At 45.7% G+C, this 18,614-nt stretch overlaps 1 long non-coding RNA gene across 1 annotated transcript; it reads right to left on the bottom strand.

Moving 5' to 3' along the window:
* Window positions 1-11,300: 11,300 nt before the first annotated feature.
* LOC128833131 (uncharacterized) lies at window positions 11,301-17,599 on the bottom strand. The gene is made up of 2 exons (XR_008444119.1): window positions 17,362-17,599; window positions 11,301-13,715 (listed from the first exon to the last, which is right to left on the bottom strand). It is a non-coding gene; the product is annotated as an uncharacterized LOC128833131 (long non-coding RNA).
* Window positions 17,600-18,614: the final 1,015 nt, after the last annotated feature.

Below are 18,614 nucleotides of genomic sequence, written 5' to 3'. Positions count from 1 at the left end.
CTTGACCCCCTCCTCACGGCAACAGGTACACCAAGAAGGGGAGTTTGGAAGTGGCCCAGGGGTAGCAGACCCCTGTATGGCTGCAACAGTGACAGAAGGTGAATCAGTGTGTTGCGGCGTGGATCCCCACTGACCCAGTGACAAAGCGCTTTGTCACTGCTAGAGCCCTGGGCCAGGACGCAGTGGAGTGGGTGGACCTGCGTCTCCCCTGCAACCGCAACCCGGGGGTGGCAGTCTCCCCTTCCTCACGCTGGAAGCCTGAGTCTCAGACTTTTTGCTACCCTGCCTTGATCCAGGGCCTGGGCTAATTGACTGTTTATGTGCAGGCCTGAGCCTCAGATTCTTTGTTGCTTCGCCCTGATCCAGGGCTGAGGCCAATTGACTGTTTGTTTCCCACCCAGCCTGAGAAAAGGCCTTGGCTCCAGCTGTAAGCAGAGACCGCTTTATTCCCCACGGCGGCCAACGTATCAGTGACGTAGTGAGGCGGGGTGGAAGAATTAAAGATGGCAGAGTATGTGATGCTGGGATCTGGGAGGAAGAGTGGAGGGAGGAGAGGAGAAAGATAAATTCAGGGTTGGAAAGTTAGAGTTTCTGAGGGGAGAGAGTCAGATGGAGCTGTGAGATTAGACACAGGTAGATGTTAGGTTAGAGAATAGAGCTGGGTGACATTTTTGGTTGAAACATTTTTAGGCAAAAAAAAAAAAAATGCAGATTCGGCGATGCCAGAAAGGTTTGTGAATTCATGTTGGTTTCCCCAAATAGTTCATGGTAAAAAAATTAAAAAATCCAAAAAGTCTAAACTTTTCATTTTGACACTTTTGAAACCAATATTTCTGCTTTTAATTCAGAACAAGTTTTCATTTTGAAATTTCCTTCAATTTTATGACTCCCGCCCCCCAAAACCTAACACTTCAAACAGATGAAACATTTCATTTCAGATTGAACAGTACGCTTCATTCAACCAGGAAGGGTTTTTTATTTTTCAAAATGGCCAGTGAACCAACAAAGTCAGTCATAGAGAGGTAGATTAATCATGGGCAAAAAGTGGTGTTTAAAACTGTAGGGGCAGATGGAAGTCACCCAGGGAGAGAATACGCTGGGGGAACAGAGGGAGGAATGATGCTGCTGGTTGGTCATGCTGTTTCTAGTCAGACTGAAAGTGGAGAAAAATGTGTTAATCCACAAACCAGTAAGAAGAGGGAGTAAGAATAGGCAGGTCAATGAACAGTCATGGGTGTTTGCCAAAAATGAATCTGAAATGCTCTCGCTGTGCTTCTTTTGGTGGCACTGCCTTACCCCCTTAACACTGGTCGAGTTTAATCACCCATCTAGAAAAACGTCCCCAGATACTAGCACATTATCAAGCTCATTGTGCTTTCTCTGTGGAGGGAAAACTTGTTTATAACAAATCAAACCAAGGAGCCACAGAGATACACAGCTCTGTTTTCTCCATCCTCTTACATCCCCACAGAATAAACTCAGTATTGGCAGCTTTGGGTTAAATTTGGATCCAGGTGGTATGCTGTACTTTGTGTTCACAGCAACATGTCTGTAAGTTGCAGAAGAGAAGTGGATCACATGGACCAACCAAACACCATGCTTTGCTGCTTCAGAAGAGACATTTGTGACTGAATGGGAACACCCTAACTTTCACTGATGGACAAGCCTCCTGGTTTCCCTTGTTTCCATAGTGGGCTCTGTTAAAATCTTGACATTCATTTACACACTGCAGGAGCTGACGATACTATGGTATTTGTCATATTCCCATTTTAATCATAAGGAATACTGCAAGTGCTACAGCCAAAGTAAATTTTTCATGGTAGTACATGTGAGGGGGCAGATCCTCAGCTGCTGTAAATCACTTTAGCTCATTGAAATCACCGCAGTTTCACCCATTTACATAAGCTGACGATCTAACCTTATGCCCATTTATAGCTGCTGACATTCTGAAATTCCATAGAATTTTAATGGCACCCACGTAGAGTGTAGAACCATAGGGTTAGAAGGGACCACAAGGGTCATCTAGTCTACCCCCCTGCCAAGATGCAGGATTTGTTGTGTCTAAACCATCCAAGACAGATGGCGATCCAGCCTCCTTTTGAAAACCTCCAGTGAAGGAGCTTCCACAACCTCCCTAGGCAGTCCTACTGTTCTTACAGTTAGGAAGTTTCCCCTGAGATTTAATCTAAACCTGCTGTACTTAGAACCCGCTGCTGTAATTAGAACCCACTGCTATACTTAGAATCCACTGCCCCTTGTCTTGCCCTCTGTGGCAAGAGAGAACAACTTTTCTCCTTTTTTTGTGTGGCTGCCTTTCATGTATTTGAAGACCGTTTTCATGTCTCCCCTTAATCTGCTCTTTTCCAAACTAAACATTCCTTCACCCTTTTCTCATATGGCTTGCATTCCATCCCTTTGATCATCTTTGTTGCTCGTCTCTAGATCCTTTCTATACGTTGGTTGTTACCTGCACAAAATTCTCTGTTACTGACACACTCAAGGGCACCCACCTTTACCCAGTCCCTCGGGCTCAAGGTGTAACCCTCTTAATTTAGGCACCCCCACCCTTTCCCAGTTCCTAGGGCTCCAGGCAAAAAGCACCTAACTTTACCCCTCCGTGGGCTCCAGGCAAATACCCTTTCCCTGTGGACTCAGAGAAAACACCCTTTCCCTGTGGACTCAGGGCTTAATTTTTTGCGGGCTTACAGTGTCTTTTACCAGTGAAAGAGCCTTACACAGTAATATCCTACATAACCTCTATTTATTAACAATCACCAAAAGCAGACTGCACAAGCTACACATGCAGTGCTCACCACTCCCAATAAGACAGATGAACTTTTCTTGATGGCAAGTCTGGATCAGGTCATCTGGGGGACTCCAGTTTCTACAGGGTGTCATTGGCAGAATGTTGAGGTCTGGCAGCTCTGATCTTGGGGCTGTGTCCTGGAGTTGGTACCTAAAGAACTTCCTTTTGGACCCCAGTTTACATAGTGAGATTTGAGTTCTTTTTAGCTGTACCTTAACCAATCATTATGCTAAAATTTTAATAACCAATCCTAACATAGTGTAACAAAATTCTCTAACCAATCCTATCCCACCACTTTAATTAATTTACACCTAGCAAAATTAATTATGTAACAGACAGAAACAATTAAAGAACCAGACAGAGACCATACAGGTAAACAATAGGGAAGTGGGGACCATAATGACAAAACAATAACGAAATGAGAATTTCACAACCACAACTATTGATTAGTGATTTCTTGACAGACAGGATGCTATCAAACTAAATTTTCTTTAGCCATCTTAAGATCTGTTTCTTTATCTGGTGATAGTGGGTGCCATTAGGCCAGGGTCTTCTTCTTAACAGCCTGATATTACATTGTTTTAATGTAATTTAGATGGACTGTGAAGATGTGACTTCCTGTTTCTCAGCTAATGGCTGCTGCTCGGCTGCTCTTTTAATCTGGCTGCAGATGAAGGCCTTAGGCTTTAGGCCTTATAATATGGCTGCAGACACCTTATTACATGGTGACCAAAACTGGACACAGTACTCCAGCTGGGGCATAACCAGTGCTGTGTCACCTCCCATGACTTGCATGCTATGCCTCTGTTAATGCAATCTAAAATTGCATTTGCTTTTTTTGCATCAGCATTGTGTTGCTGAATCACACTGAGGTTGTGAATCCACCACAACTCCCAGATCTTTCTCCAAAGTGCTGCTGCCAAGCCAGTTATCCCCCATTCTGTATTTGTGCTTTTGGTTTTTCTTCCCTAAATGTAGCACTTTACATTTGTCTTTGTTGAATTTCATTTTGTTGTCTGTAGCCCAGTTCTCCAATTTATCAAGAACCCTCTGAATTTTAGTTCTATCCTCCAAAGTGTAGGGAACCCCCCGCCTCTAGCTTTATATCATCAGCAAATTTGATCAGTATGCTCTCTAGTCCTACATCCAGGTCATTAATAAAGATGTTAAACAACACTGGACCCAGAACAGATCTCTGTGAACCCCACTTGAGACCTCCTCCAATCTGACATCATTCCATTAATAGTTATTCTTTGTGGTTGTTTAACCAATCATGTATGCACTTAATGGTAGTTCCATTTCTGCAGCTTATTTATCAGAATGTCATGTAGGACTGTGCCAAAAACTATATTGCTGACCACCAAAATGAGAACAGTTACTGTCAAAAGTTTTTGGTTTTTTAGAAAGACATTTAAACCCCCTCTTCCTTGTCACAGACTCACAAGTCATTCCCACTCTTTGCCCCGTACGGTCCCTGAGAGGAACCCTCTTCAGTGTGACAGTCCTTCTCAGGGGTCCACTCTCTCTCTGGGGCTAAGCCCCTCCATCTCCTGGAACCGCACCTCTCTGAGCCTTAGCACGCCTATCTCTTGCCGTGGGCCCCCTCAGGGAGTTCACTCGCTCTGGACCCCCCGGGGCCTCCACTCCCAGAGGGAATAATGAAACCCTGTTCTCTAGACCAGAGCGACTCTCAGCCAGCATAAAACAGGAGGGTTTATTGAGCATCTGAACATAGCATAAGAAACTTTCAGTGCCCTCAGGCCTGGCCTCCCTCAGCACAGTACATCTAAGTCTCCCCTGCATCCAGGTAGGCTCTGCCTGCTCTCTCTCTCCAGTCCAGAGACCCTGCGCTTTCCAGCTGGGCATTGGATATCACCAGTCCCAACAGCTCCTCCCAATCCTTTGTCATCTGTCCCATGTAAACAGGTCGCTGGGGCCCTCTCTCTTCAGTCTGTTGTTCTCCTCTGGCTGGAACTGGTTGGTCAGGTCACAGGGTCCTCTCTCCTCAGCCCTTTGTGCTCCCACTGGCCAGAATTGGCTGACTGCCAACCTGGGGTGGGCCTCTTAGCCTCCACGTCACCAGTTGTTAGGGTTCCCCCTCTCCAGGCCATTGTCAGGGGGTCCCAGCTGCCAGGCGAGGTCACACCTGGTCCTCTGCAACAACAAACGCTCTCCCACCACCTTGTTAAAACATGCAGCACACAGGGAAACTGAGGAGCGCACACACTATTCGTGTAAACCACTATAAAATCCCCCAACTTCGTCACATTCCTACACAGTGATCTAGAGTACATTTGTTTTGTGACAGAAAGGAAATTGTGGTCACGACAGCAAATACTTTGAAGCATGTCTCTGTCCTCAAGCTTTATTAATTTAGAAGCACTTAATATAGCTATCTAGGATTGTTATTTCTAAGACACCTCTCACTTTGGTACCATAGAACATCTCCAGGCAGTTAGAAAATTAGACAATTTTCCTTACATGAGGTTTACCAGGAAAAGGCTAAATATTCCCTGAACCAGCTTGCCACTGCACCAATCAATTAGAAAGCAGCAGAAATGTTTGATCTGCTGCCCCACTTCCACTGGTTTCCAAAGGCAGCTCCACCAACAGAGTCATGCCAGTTTCACCCTTATTGTTGCTAGGCATTGCATTTATGACAGCTTGTTACTCAAAGTGAGGCACTTTCACTTTTACAGAACCCCAGCTGCGCTGGGTGCTTTACAGTTCAAATGGTCCCCGAGCGTTTATGCTCTGTTCTTAGGCTATGTCTACACTTCCCTGCAGTTTGGAGTCCGGGGGTGAGAATCGCAGTGTGCGCCAATGAACTGTGCTTTAACAGCCCCGTGTGGATGATGCGGGTCACGGTGTGAAGGAAAAGGTTCCAAGTTTAGTTTATATTTACGTAATCATGTCTGAAGAGTGATTTGAAGAGTGGCGGTGATTTGTGCGAGGAGAGGGGAGTGGTTTGGTGGCCCAGAAATTGGAGGGCCTTCTAGGCATAGGCAGCTCTGTGACAGAAGACAGGCAGCTGGATTTAAGAGTGATGGACAAAAGTGGATTGAGGCTGGAGCTGAGGAGCCAGGGTGCCATTATAAGAGAGTAATCCATCTGGAGGGCGTGGAAAGTGAAGACAAGAAGTTTAAACTAGATGCGTTGGAGACTGTGAGTGAAGGGATTCAAAGTGGGGCAGTGATGTAGTCACATTGCTGGGTGAGGAAAACTCTGCATTTTGGGGATCCATTGCCTATCTACAGCTAACAGTGCAATGAATTAGCTTCCTCAGCTGCAATGGTCTACACACAGTGTTTGTACTGATTTAACTATTTCAGTTAGGGCTGTGATTTTTCAACAGAAATAGTTACGTTAGTACAACCTCTAGTGTGGATGCAGTTCTATCAGTATAAAGGTGCTGTATTCCCCCTCCCTCACAGGAATAAGTTAGATTTCTATAACTGAATCCACACTAAAGGGCTGTACCATTCTAACTACACCAGTATAATTAAAGCGATACAACTTTTGTTTTTGTGCTCCAGATATTCCTCAAATGCACATTCCAAACAAGCAGTTGATAAGGTTCTTAATGTTAGGATCACCTGATGTTGCTTTACATACAGCTTTTCACTGCAGACAACAAATAACACAGGGATCCTACATGTGTTGACATCAGTGGCTTTACCCATTGTCTTAGATCCACAGAACTCATGAGAAACTTACCAGATACTAATACGCTGCAAAACTTCCTATATGGTTATTCATTCATAATATAAGCATGAGCTGAAATTCTTTCTTCATACTACATGACCATACATATTCTGACACAGAAGGCAGCCAGCAATCATGTACAGACCATGACACAGGGATCTTTGAGGAGAGGACACTGTTCTCCATTCTGCAAGGCAAGTCGTAGATGAGCTTATTTGGAGGAAACCTCCCCTCCAGTACACCCAATCAGATTTTCACATCAAGCAAACAGTTTGACAGCTGGTATCACACATCATTTCCCAGCCATGACGCAATTCACTTCCAGGTTCCCAGTCATTCTGGACTATTGAGTAGGGGAAAAAAAGAAAGTTTGAATCTTCATCTTTCCACAAAAGGTCTCAATTTTTCATTATCGGAGTCCAACCTTTCAAGTGTCCTACATTCTAGAAACTGGGCAGAATTCCTCCCAAGGCTCAGACTTGGGTGATGTGGCTCTGCACTCTGCCAACACAAGGCTTTGTCTTAAAGGTGCTTAGCTTACAGGATCAAAGCCTTTTTGAGGCTCAGTTTCCCAGCCTTTAAAATGGAGATCTATAGTCCTACAGTATCTCAGGTATGTCATGATATCTAGGGCTTCCAGCCAGGTGCAGAGGGCCCTCAACTTCTACTACAGTCAATAAGAATGGAGAGCCATCAACACCTTACCACATCAGGTCATTAATAACATTGGAGCCAAGTTTTCAGATGCAATCAGTAATTTTGTGTCACCATGGTTTTGTGCCCAACTTGTGACACCTAAGGCCTAATTTCTATTTGGATTGCCACTGTAGCTGTGAGTCTTTGACAGCTCTGAAAATAAGGCCCTAGGAGTCTCAAGCTGCCAACCCTCCCTCATCCCCTCCAAAAAAAAGAAAGGCTTGCAAAATTACTGAAGGCTTCTGAAAATGTTGGCACTGAAGGTTAGTAAAGTACTCAGAGATTCTCAGCTGAAAAGCCTTATGGAGGTTTTTTGCTGTTTTCTGAACAGTCAAATACTTTCAAACCTGATTTCACGATTGGTAGTGTAACAATTTCCTTTCTGACATGTACTTGTGCGATCGCCACACTTCTGCCGTGACTCACCGTTGGGGACCCAGACTGAGTTTACTGTGAAGTTTTTCAACACTTTTTTTATCTTGCACATTTCCTGAAAGAGTTGGTAGAAAATGTGTTTCCTGAAAATGTAGTAAGTGAAAAAGAATGGCTAAAAACCCCCCATAAAAACTGTAAAATGAAAACAACTATCCTGCAACTTCCTATTTAGAGATTCAGCATCAATGTAAGTGCCTCCTTATATCTTATACTTAGAAGAAAGGTGGTGATTTTAAATGTGTACATGGCTCACGTAAAGGTATTTGGTATTTTTATTCCAACCAAGATGGGGCTCCATTGAGCTAGGGGCTGTGCATACACAACCCCAGAGAGTTTACAGCCTAGATAGAGAAGGCAGAGAAATGCTGAGGGCTGTGGGAAGACTTGGAAAGTGTGATTAAAGTTAGAGATAAGCCTGAATCTGTTCTGAAAAATAGCAGGTCCAATGAGAGGTTTTTAAAGCAAACTGGATTGATGGAAACAAAACTAAAATGACGTCAGAAAGAATGTAGCGTAGTTGTTATTTTCTTATCATTTCCAGATTGATTCAAGTTTTCCTAATGTACTGAGGGTATCATACTATATTTGAGGTCTCTGAAATTTCAGGTAGGTGTCACAGAACAAAGCATGACCTTTTGCTACTGAAGAGGCAATACATTTTGTAAACGAAACACAGAATTTCTATTCACTCGCTGACTTTTTACTGAAACTTTACATCAATTTCAATACCCATCATGGTTTCACACCTCCGATGCTTGTAAATTAAGTTAAATGTCTGAAATCACTAGATCTGAGGAGAGTCTTCCTGGCTGGCACCTGCACTCAAGACTAGCCTTTATAGATGAGACTGGTAGCAACATGTCTATGTATCTTGGATACAGCAAACTGTCTTTGGTGAAACTGAGAGATTTGGGAACCAATTGAACCTGAAACTTTTGTCCAAGTTTTGGAGACAAAAGACCCTTCTGGGTATGTCTCAGACGCTATTGACTAGCATAAGGTAAACAGGGTCTTTTAAATTTTGTGACAGTGTTTTTTATGCTTGGTTGTTGGAAATGGATTTCCTACTTCCAATGCTGTGTTTCTTGTTTTTCTCTTATTTCATCCCAGATACAGGAAAATTCTTTGTACCGAGACAAGCCCTGCTGAGAATGAAGATGGTGAATTTTGGTAATTGAGTCCGATGATGGTGGTTCAGGTTGGGAGGCCAGTTTGCAGAGACTGGAATGCACTTTTAAGTGTTTGAAACTGGTATAAAGAAAGATAATTTGGGAATCTTTTGTCAGTAAAAGGAAAGATTATCACAATATTGTAACCAGAGATGGGCCAAGACTAGGACTAGTTCTAACCATACCTACTTCCTTCTCCCAAACCACCTCCACATCCTGCAAAAAAGCCCCCAAAAGTTTAATCTAATCAGTTTTTGTATAATTATAATGCACTCATATCCAAGATACTACAATTAAATCAAATAATGAAAAATTATACATTGTTTTTTGTACATTTTAAATCTTTGTAGAGTATTTTGATGAAATAATGATAACTAGTGACTACACATAGTACAGTAGATGTAACTTTTAAATTGATAATAGTAAATAATAATTTGCTTTCCAATAGTTCATTCTGTCCAAAGGTGTCAAATGTGTTGCGTGACAGAATGCTAGGAATCAGCAACTGAACCAGCACATTGGTCACTGCTTAGGCAATTAGGCACCTGTGGTGGGAGGGGATGATTAAGGAATGGAGATCCTGATTACCCAATCAAATTGGGACTGGGAAGCTAATGAGCTAATTAGCCCACTAACAAGGAGGCTGTATAAAAGGACACAGGAAGGCAGTGGGGGAAGGAGGTGGGGCAGACAAAGACAAAAGGTTTATTAACTAGGAAAAAGTAATGAGAGTTATTTACAGATTAAAGCAAGCAAAAATATACACAGATGAATTAAATCCTAAGAGTGACAGAGTGTTAGTAGTCTGTCAATTCAAAATGTCTTTCAGGACAAACCCAGGTTGACCCTGGGATCTCTGCTTTAGTTTAGTCTCTCTGGCCTTGTGAGGGTTCAAACAGCAAAGAGATGAAAAATTCTCATGTGACCCTGTTTTATCTTTTGCATTTAGTCTTCCATTCTATGAGACGAGCTCACATTGAGGGATTCCTATCCATTACCATGAATAGATGCTACTCTGGATACTGTAGCAGGTTTAATCTGGTTTTCCATATTGGATCTTATAAGTGGTCATTGGCAAGTAGAAGTGGATTCAAAAGACAGGGAAAAAACTGTTTCCACAGCAGGACAATGACAGCTGCTATTTAAAATGATGGCTTTTGGCTTTGCACCATCCATGTTTGAGAGGGTATGGAATGGAATGCCACTGTAAGTCCATTTGTTATACCTACATGATATCCTGAAGCATGCTAATATCTTTGAATAGGAACTGAGACATTTAGAAATGGTCTATGATAAGCTTAAAATCCAACCTCAAACTGAACCAAAAGAAATATGAGATGTTCCAAAAAGGGGTAATTTACTTTGGACATGCAATCTATGAGAAGGGAATTTCCACTGACAAAAAGAAAATTGATGCTGTACAGAATTGGCCAACTCCCCCAGATGTTCACAGATTGTAGAGTTTTATAGGGCTCTGCTTCTATTAATCTGTAGTTTAGTCAGTACTGAGTAATTATTGCATAGCTTAGGTGAGAAAAACAGTAAATATTTTTCTGGTCACCAGAGTGTGATTTAGCATTTGCAGAATTGAGAAGGAGCCTTGTGACTGCTCCTGTCTTATCTGACCATGTTTCAAGCCCTTTTAATATTATACACAGGCATTACAGCTAGATTTACAGAAGTATGTACATGTCTAAAAATGCAGATAGGTTCTTAGTGGCATTTACAAAAGCTGGTTAGGTGCCTACTCTCAATGAAAGCCATTGGGGCACAATTTGACACAAGAATATATAGAGATCACCTGAGATGATACCAGAGAACAGATCTGCAGCTTGGCTGCTCCCACCAGCTGAGAATTAGCTATGGAAGCTGAGGCTGGAAGAGTTGTAACAGTAATGACTTCCCCATTAGAACAGAATGGGCAATGTCTGTTCCAACTAGCAGACTCCACAGAAAAAATGGAAAATCTTCAGTTGTCTGTTGAAAACATCCCTTTCCAGTTAGCTGACAGGAAATTGGGCCAGGAAAGAAAAGCTCCAAGGAAACATGGAGGGGAACCAAATGAATTTGGGATAGTGCTGTGAAATGTCCTAAGACTATGTAAATAGTGAAGCTTGTATAATTTATATTTAATATGTTAAATTGATTTATTGTCTTTCTCGCTGGGTCATCCAGGGTGACACCATCTTCATCTCCAAAGGGCAGAGTTGCGATGGGCAACCTGCGGCCCGTGGGTTGCACATGGCCCGTTAGGGCAAGCCACTGACAGGCCGCCAGACCGTTTGTTTACATTTTCATGGCTGCCTGCCAGCAGCTTGCCCTGATGGGCCTCGTGCGGCCTGCAGGCTGCACATTGCCCACCATTGTTTTTATGGTTACCATCAAACAGGCCTGGCATGCAAAGACACACTGACCTAGTGTTACCCAAATGGGCTCGTTTCCCCCTGGAGCTGCCCAATTACCCCAAGGAGGCACGGGAGTCGAGAAGACGGCTTCAAGTTCTTTATTGATCAGTCAGCTGAGCGGGTGTCCCCCTCGACTCATGCCAGAGGGAGGAACACACCTTACAAGCACAACTGGGCTTTTTTATACAGAGAGACAAACAACTTAGCGTGTTTAAATTCTGCTAACCTATGCATTGTTTAAATTCAGTTCTAGTAGTAATCAGGATACATCTGTTTAGCTTCCCGTCCTTCACATTCCTTTCCCAGGGTCCGTCCAACCCCCTCCCCTTTTCCATATATCCTTCTATACTTCCTGTATACGTGCAGCTTCATGCATGGGAAACGACAGTGAGAACTGAGATAAGCATCTTTACTGGGATAACAAGCAGAAGCCGAGATAAACATGTTTTTCGGTTTTTGGGCCTAACAAGATTCCCCCCTAAAAAGCATTTTGAGAGCCTTATGGCCCCCAATTCTCAGCCTTCACCGGCTGGTATAGGGCCATCATTTGTTGGTGTATAATTTGATTAGCCATTCGTCGGACTAATGCAACTATACAGGGAGCTAAGCAAGCTAGGGTTAATAGGGTTGTAATAAAGAGTACAAAGAGAAGAAGGCCTTCTCGGAGCCATCCCAGTTGTGGTAACCAGGACGTGAACCAGTCCATATTCCACTCACCCCATGTTTGGACCGGGACATGGGCTAGCTTCCTCATTTCTTTTGTTAGCTGTTTTACCGCCTTTCCATTATCATCTATTTGTAAACAGCAATTAGATTAGTTTAATTTTGCACAGATTCCCCCTTCTTCTGCCAGCAAATAATCAAGAACTAGATGGTGCTGGTAGAGCACATTCCTCATCTGAGTGGACTGATCGGCCAAAAGATCAAGAGCTGCAGCCGTCTGATTAGTTATTATTTCTAAAATGGCTTGCAGCCTAATTATCCGGTTCAAGTTGTAAATGGGCTCCCTTGCCCCTGAGATCCACTCATTAGGATTCCATGTAGCTGGACCATAATGTTTTATAATTTTCTCAGGGGGCCACTCCTGAGCCCCCCATGTTTGGGAGCTCCCGGCGGTCAGGGTGGAATCCACGAACCGCCTTTCTCTAATTAAACCTTAATTCCCAATTTATTTTCCTGCATCTGGGGTAATAGAAAGAACAAGGGTCTTATATATCCAACATAACATATCCCAGACCAATTTGGAGGCAATCTTCAGTAGGCATAGGACCCGCAGATCCAATAATGGCCCTTTAGAGCCCAGGTTCCATTAGCAAAGGGGCCATCCCAGGTTTTCTCATTCTCATCATCCTCTAGATGGTCAAAATATAAAGGATTACCTGGCCCTAAAGGTCCCCCCCACCATTCCATCAGCTGAACTGCAATAATCACATCTTCACGCCCCAGCTCCTGCTTTCCAGACACAATCGCAGCCCCATTTTGGCTGATTGGTGCTAGACCAGAATTGTTTAAAACCCCATACTCGAGTTCCATTTTGATTTTGCCATGCCCATTTGAAACCACCGTACCACGTGGTCCTTGCTAGTGGTATTGTCTAGCTGGCAACTCGTGAATAGGGCGTCAAAGAACCCATCCTGTCCTACCGCCCTGCAACCTTCGGCCGTAGGGTAGTATTGTTTGGAGCATTGCACCCAACTATTATTGGTGAGCCTCACATGGGTCTGGTTCCATTGCCCCTGATATTTAGAGCAGTCATACAGATGACAATAAGGGTCCCAGCAATCAAACCCTGGGGATAGAGTCCAATCACACTTGCTTTCTTCCAAGTACACTCCCTCCCGCCTTGTCCGATTAAGGCAGAGAATACCCATTCCAGAAGAATACAGTCGCCAGGGGCTACTATCCTCAGTCCAAACCCCCGTTCCATCGTGGACTATACTCAAATTGCTGAGCCACCATTTGGGCTGTACCGGCTGGGCTACCCAAGGCCATTCATTTAATTCCCCTGGGCCTCCGCATACCCAACAGTTACTGAGGTTAATGGATTTTGCTATTGTCTCCCCCCAGCTGTAAAAACCTATTTTCCCAACCATAATAGTGGTGGAAGCACATAAACAAAAATATTAACAATAATTTCATTATCTTTTTCTAAACAGTCCCTTTAGTCCGTCTAAGTACTGATACTCCCAGGTGGAGTCTTCACCTGTGCCACCCCGGGCATCCGGAGCCGGGGCGGGCAGAGGGCTGGTGTCCTCTTCCGCTAGTTCAGTCTCCGGGTTAGGGTTCAGAAACCGCTTTACCCGCGTATGGTGTGTCCATTTGTCACTCCCAAGAACTTTGACTGCAGCTTGGCTGATGAGCGAGACAGTGTGCGGGCCGTCCCACCGTGGTGTAAGGGGGTCACGCTTCCACTTCTTGACGAGGACCTGATCACCGATCTGGAACGGGTACATGGGCTGGTCCAAGGGAAGGGCCTGAAAAGGCACTGCGTTGATGCAGCTGTAACAAAACAGATTGCAACCCAGAGACCTGTTTCCATAAGGAGTCCTTCCCCATTTCCCAGTTTACATCCTCCCGGAACCCCGGGATAATGGTGAAAGCTTAAGACCCTTACGTGGGGCCCTTCGAATGCGGGTAAGGGCGAGTGGTAACGCATCAAGCCACTTTAAACTAGACTCTGTGCATAGTTTAGTGAGGGTATCCTTGAGAGTTCTATTCATTCTTTCCACCTGTCCCGTGCTTTGCGGCCTCCAGGGTGTATGCAACTTCCATTGTATACCGAGTGCCTGGGACACCTGTTGCAAGACTTCAATACAGTCATGAGTGGGGCTGGTCTCATAGGAAACCCAAGGGTCAGGCAATAGGGTAGCTAGGTTGAGGGAGCTAACTGTCCTAAAGGTTAAGTTAGGGGCTAGCAAGGGCCCTACCTCATATCTGGTATGTCGACTGGGATTTAGATGCTTTTCCCCAGCGCCTGTCCCCAGTATTTGAGGCATCCCGTGGGGAACCACAACCTCAGTGTCCCCCCCCAGGGTCAACTTTTCAGCCTCCTGTACGAGGAGAGCGGTTGCTGCAACGGCCCATAAACAGGCAGGCCACCCCTTGGCGACAGGGTCCAACACCTTCGAATAGTATCCAATGGGTCGCCAGGTTGGTCCTGACCTTTGGCACAGGACTCCAGCTGCCACCCCTCCTCTTTCATGAACGTATAGGGTGAATGGCTTCCGGGAATCTGGGAGGGCTAGAGCGGGAGGCTGAACCAAGCCTTTTTTAAGCTCTCGAAATGCTTTTTCCATTTCCCTGGTCCATTTCCAGTGGAGCAGACCTTCTTTAGTCAAAGACTCATAGTGGTCTGGCTTTTCCCCCATAGTCAGGGATCCAGAGTCGACAGAAGCCAGTCAGTCCCAGAAATGCCCTTAGTTCTTGGGGGTTCCGGGGCTGAGGGCTATCAAGTATAACCTGGATTCTTTCTTTGCCCAAACTGCGACTCCCTTGGCAGAGGTGGTATCCAAGGAAGGTGACCTGCTGCTTAACCAACTGAGCTTTTTCCTTTGATACTTTATACCCCTGTACCCCAAGGGTATTGAGGAGCTCTACAGTTTGCTCCTTGCAGACTGTCTCTGTTCAGTACTCAAGAGCAGATCATCGCAGTACTGAACTATGTTACATGAAGGGTGTTTAGCCAGGAATGGGGTGAGGTCCCTTTTTAACTGGCCGCCAAAAATCTCTGGTGCACAGGTGAGTCCCTGTGGGACAACAGTCCAAAGATATTGGGCCCTGTAATGGGTGTCCGGATCCTCCCATTCAAAGGCAAACAGTCTCTGCTATTAACTTGTTAATTTGTCTTAGGTCCTGGACCAACCGATACTGCCCATTAGGCTTAGGCACCCCCATTACTGGAGTATTGTATGGGGACGTGTCTTCCTTTAACCACCCGCACTGCAAGAACTTTTGAATCAGGGGTTTTAACCCGATCCGAGTGGTTAGCTTAAGGGGGTATTGTCGAATTCGGACTGGGCTGCTTCCCTCCTTAAGGGAAATATGCACTGGTGTAGCATTCCTGGCTCGGGCCACGCCTCCTTCCTCCGCCCAGACCTTGGGATTTACCCCCCCTCCCCTCCCCCGCAGGTGGCTTCCATCACTTCCCTTACATTCCAGGGAGTGATCTCTAGCATTTATGAGAGCCATCTGGTAATTAGAGGCTTGTTGCTTAGGGATTCTGACTTCCATTGTCCCGTTATCGAATGTGATCTCCGCCTGTAATTTAGTGAGGATATCTCATCCGAGCAGCGCTATGGGGCAGGAGGGACTGCAAACAAACTGATGGGAAATTTGACGGTCCCCTATTTTTACTAGGAGAGGCAAAGTTTTTCTTTTTTCCAAAGCTGTAGTTTGTCCCTCTATCCCCTGGACTATGGCACGTCCCCGAGCTCTATCTCGGGGAGCCTTATTAAGGGGGAGCAAACTAAGAGTGGCCCCAGTATCAATAAGGGCTTCAATTGGGCAGCCCTCCACTTTAATATTTACCGTGGGATCCAGGCTGGCAGCTTGTGCTGTCAGGAGGGGCCGCTGGGTCCCCGACCCCCCCCCTATGGGGAAGACTCCTCCCCTGAATGTCCTGTACTGTTGTAGAGGATGGGAAGGGACGGGGTTTTATCTTTACGTTCCTTTCCCATGGCCTGTCACCGGGGGCATTCATTCTTCCAGTGCCCCTCTTTCCTACAGATAGCGCACTGATTTCGACCCAGGCGGGGGCCCCGCCCCTTCCCCGGTGGCCCTGGCCGTCCCTTAACTTTGTCCCCCCTTTCTTCATATCCTTTCCTTTGGGCCATGGCTAAAACGTGGGCCCCTTTCTTCCGAGAACGGGGGATTCTGTTGCTTCCAATTATATAGATCACTAGTGGTAAAGGGAACATATACCATAGTGAGATTACCCTCAGGGGCTACAGTTTCCTGCAGTGGACACAAATAATTCTGTTGCAGGGGCCCTTGGAGTACCGGGCCACCCTTGCTCCTGGTGTGGTTAGACACCGGGGAGCTCAGAGAGATCGGAGGGGGCTCCCGTTTGGAAAAGTCCTGGTCGCTTGGCTCACCCCTTTCAGTTGAGCCATTATCCTCAGAGGAGGGGGTGGGGATTTCAATTGAGGATACCGGAGCCAGGAGGCCGGGATACAAAGGGGGGAGAGGGCATAGGATCAGGGGCAGAGGGAATCACAGCCCGCAGACAAGATTTCTTAACAGGGAAACAGGGTTTCCTAACAGGGGCACGGGCCATTAAGGTTTTAATAGTTTGTGATCTACATTTTTGCAACCATGGGGGATGATTGGCCACAAGGTCCTGCCAAATATCTATATAGGGATATTGGTCCCAATGCCCATCCCAGATCACAATGCTATGTACTGCTTGTACAACCCCTGGTTTGAGCGTCCCGCCCTCGGGCCATTCCACCCCAAATGTCATCCATTCAAGAGTACAGAATTTTACAAGCTTGTCTTTACATAATACAATTCCATAATTAGCCTGGCGTCTAAACGCCTTCCAGTTATGCAGCATACATCCCAGGGGTGTCCAGGAGAAGGTGCTTTGTCTGGACCCCATTATGCTTTACCCAGAGTTTTCCGAGACAGAGATATCAAGAGGGGGAAGAGGTATAGATCTAGTTCTAACTCAGATATCCGCTGGGTCACGAGGTTCGGCTGACCCCCCTTGCAATCAAGATATCCTGGTCATCGGGTTTCCCCTTGCAGGAGTCTTGGGGCGGCTGAAGTCAGCTTAAGCCTCAGACCTGTCAGCAGCACTCATTCATCTTTCACACAGATCCTTTAATCAGTTACAATCTCGGTTTCCAACACACCATTAAGAGGAGAAACAAGATTACCCTTCCTATAGACAAGAGTAATCCCTGAGGTTGCTCCAAGTCCCAGTAATTGTTAAAAACGGCCCATGGACTTGTGGAGTTAGTTACGTTACTCATTGGCCGTTATTTGCTTACCCTTTAACCAAAAACACAACAACAAGACATTTACAAAGCTACAATAATGTTAACATACCTTCCCGTATACAGGCTGCCTAGGGGATTTCCACCATGTCCAACCCACACCTCGGGGGCGTTATTCCTCAAACCCAGGAGGTAAACGCACTTACCGCCCGAAGTGGCCGCGTCCGGCAGTCAGACTTCCCCTCCTTCTGAAGCCGTCTTGCTTCCGTGTCCTTCAGAGTTCTCTTCAGAGAGGACGCAGCCGCCCCGGCCGATTGTGACGATCCGAGGCCCGAGCAAAGCAACAGCTCGAGGTGGCCACTCCTCGGAATCGCCCTCGGCCGTCGGTCAGTGCCCTCTACAGGGAGAGAAGTCCCGGCGGAGTCGCCATTTGTTACCCAAATGGGCTCGTTTCCCCCTGGAGCTGCCCAATTACCCCAAGGAGGCACGGGAGTCGAGAAGACGGCTTCAAGTTCTTTATTGATCAGTCAGCTGAGCGGGTGTCCCCCTCGACTCATGCCAGAGGGAGGAACACACCTTACAAGCACAACTGGGCTTTTTTATACAGAGAGACAAACAACTTAGCGTGTTTAAATTCTGCTAACCTATGCATTGTTTAAATTCAGTTCTAGTAGTAATCAGGATACATCTGTTTAGCTTCCCGTCCTTCACATTCCTTTCCCAGGGTCCGTCCAACCCCCTCCCCTTTTCCATATATCCTTCTATACTTCCTGTATACGTGCAGCTTCATGCATGGGAAACGACAGTGAGAACTGAGATAAGCATCTTTACTGGGATAACAAGCAGAAGCCGAGATAAACATGTTTTTCGGTTTTTGGGCCTAACACTAGCTATAGCCAATGGGTGTGCCAAGCACTCTTTTAAGCTCAATGGAAGGAGCAATTTAAGCCCCTTTATATAGTGAATCAGTGGCAGCTAATGGCAGCCACTGCCCTGGGCACTAAGCCACATGGCCAGGCCTGAGCAGAGCCAACTCAGGCTATGTCTATACCGATCCACAGTTCGGACGGTAGGGGTGTGAATTGCAATGTGCACCAAAGTGCTGTGCTGTAGCTCCACTGTGTGGATGCTGTTAGCACCCCCACAGTCCGAACTGTGGGGCAATGAAGACAAACCCTCAGGTAGCTAATTAAGGGTCTCCCTGGCTACAAATGCAGGGGCTAGAGTATTGATTTTCAGGCTGTGTGAGTGTGAGGAAGAAAGCTAGAGAAGTAGCTGTAAGTGTGGCCCTAAGAGGAAGCAGAGAGACGGAGTTTCCTGAGCACAGGACTTTCTAGAGAGGCAGATTTGGGGATTTCTGAGCAAGGAAACTGCCTTTTGTTGTCTGTTTCTATTGTGTTAAGGGAACAAGGATTTTGTGTATATTATTTTGTAAGTAAGCACGATTACACTAAGCATA

This window comes from Malaclemys terrapin, chromosome 2 (assembly GCF_027887155.1).
Source record: "Malaclemys terrapin pileata isolate rMalTer1 chromosome 2, rMalTer1.hap1, whole genome shotgun sequence".
Classification (NCBI taxonomy): Eukaryota; Metazoa; Chordata; order Testudines; family Emydidae; genus Malaclemys; species Malaclemys terrapin.
This window is presented reverse-complemented; position numbering and strand designations above follow the sequence as displayed.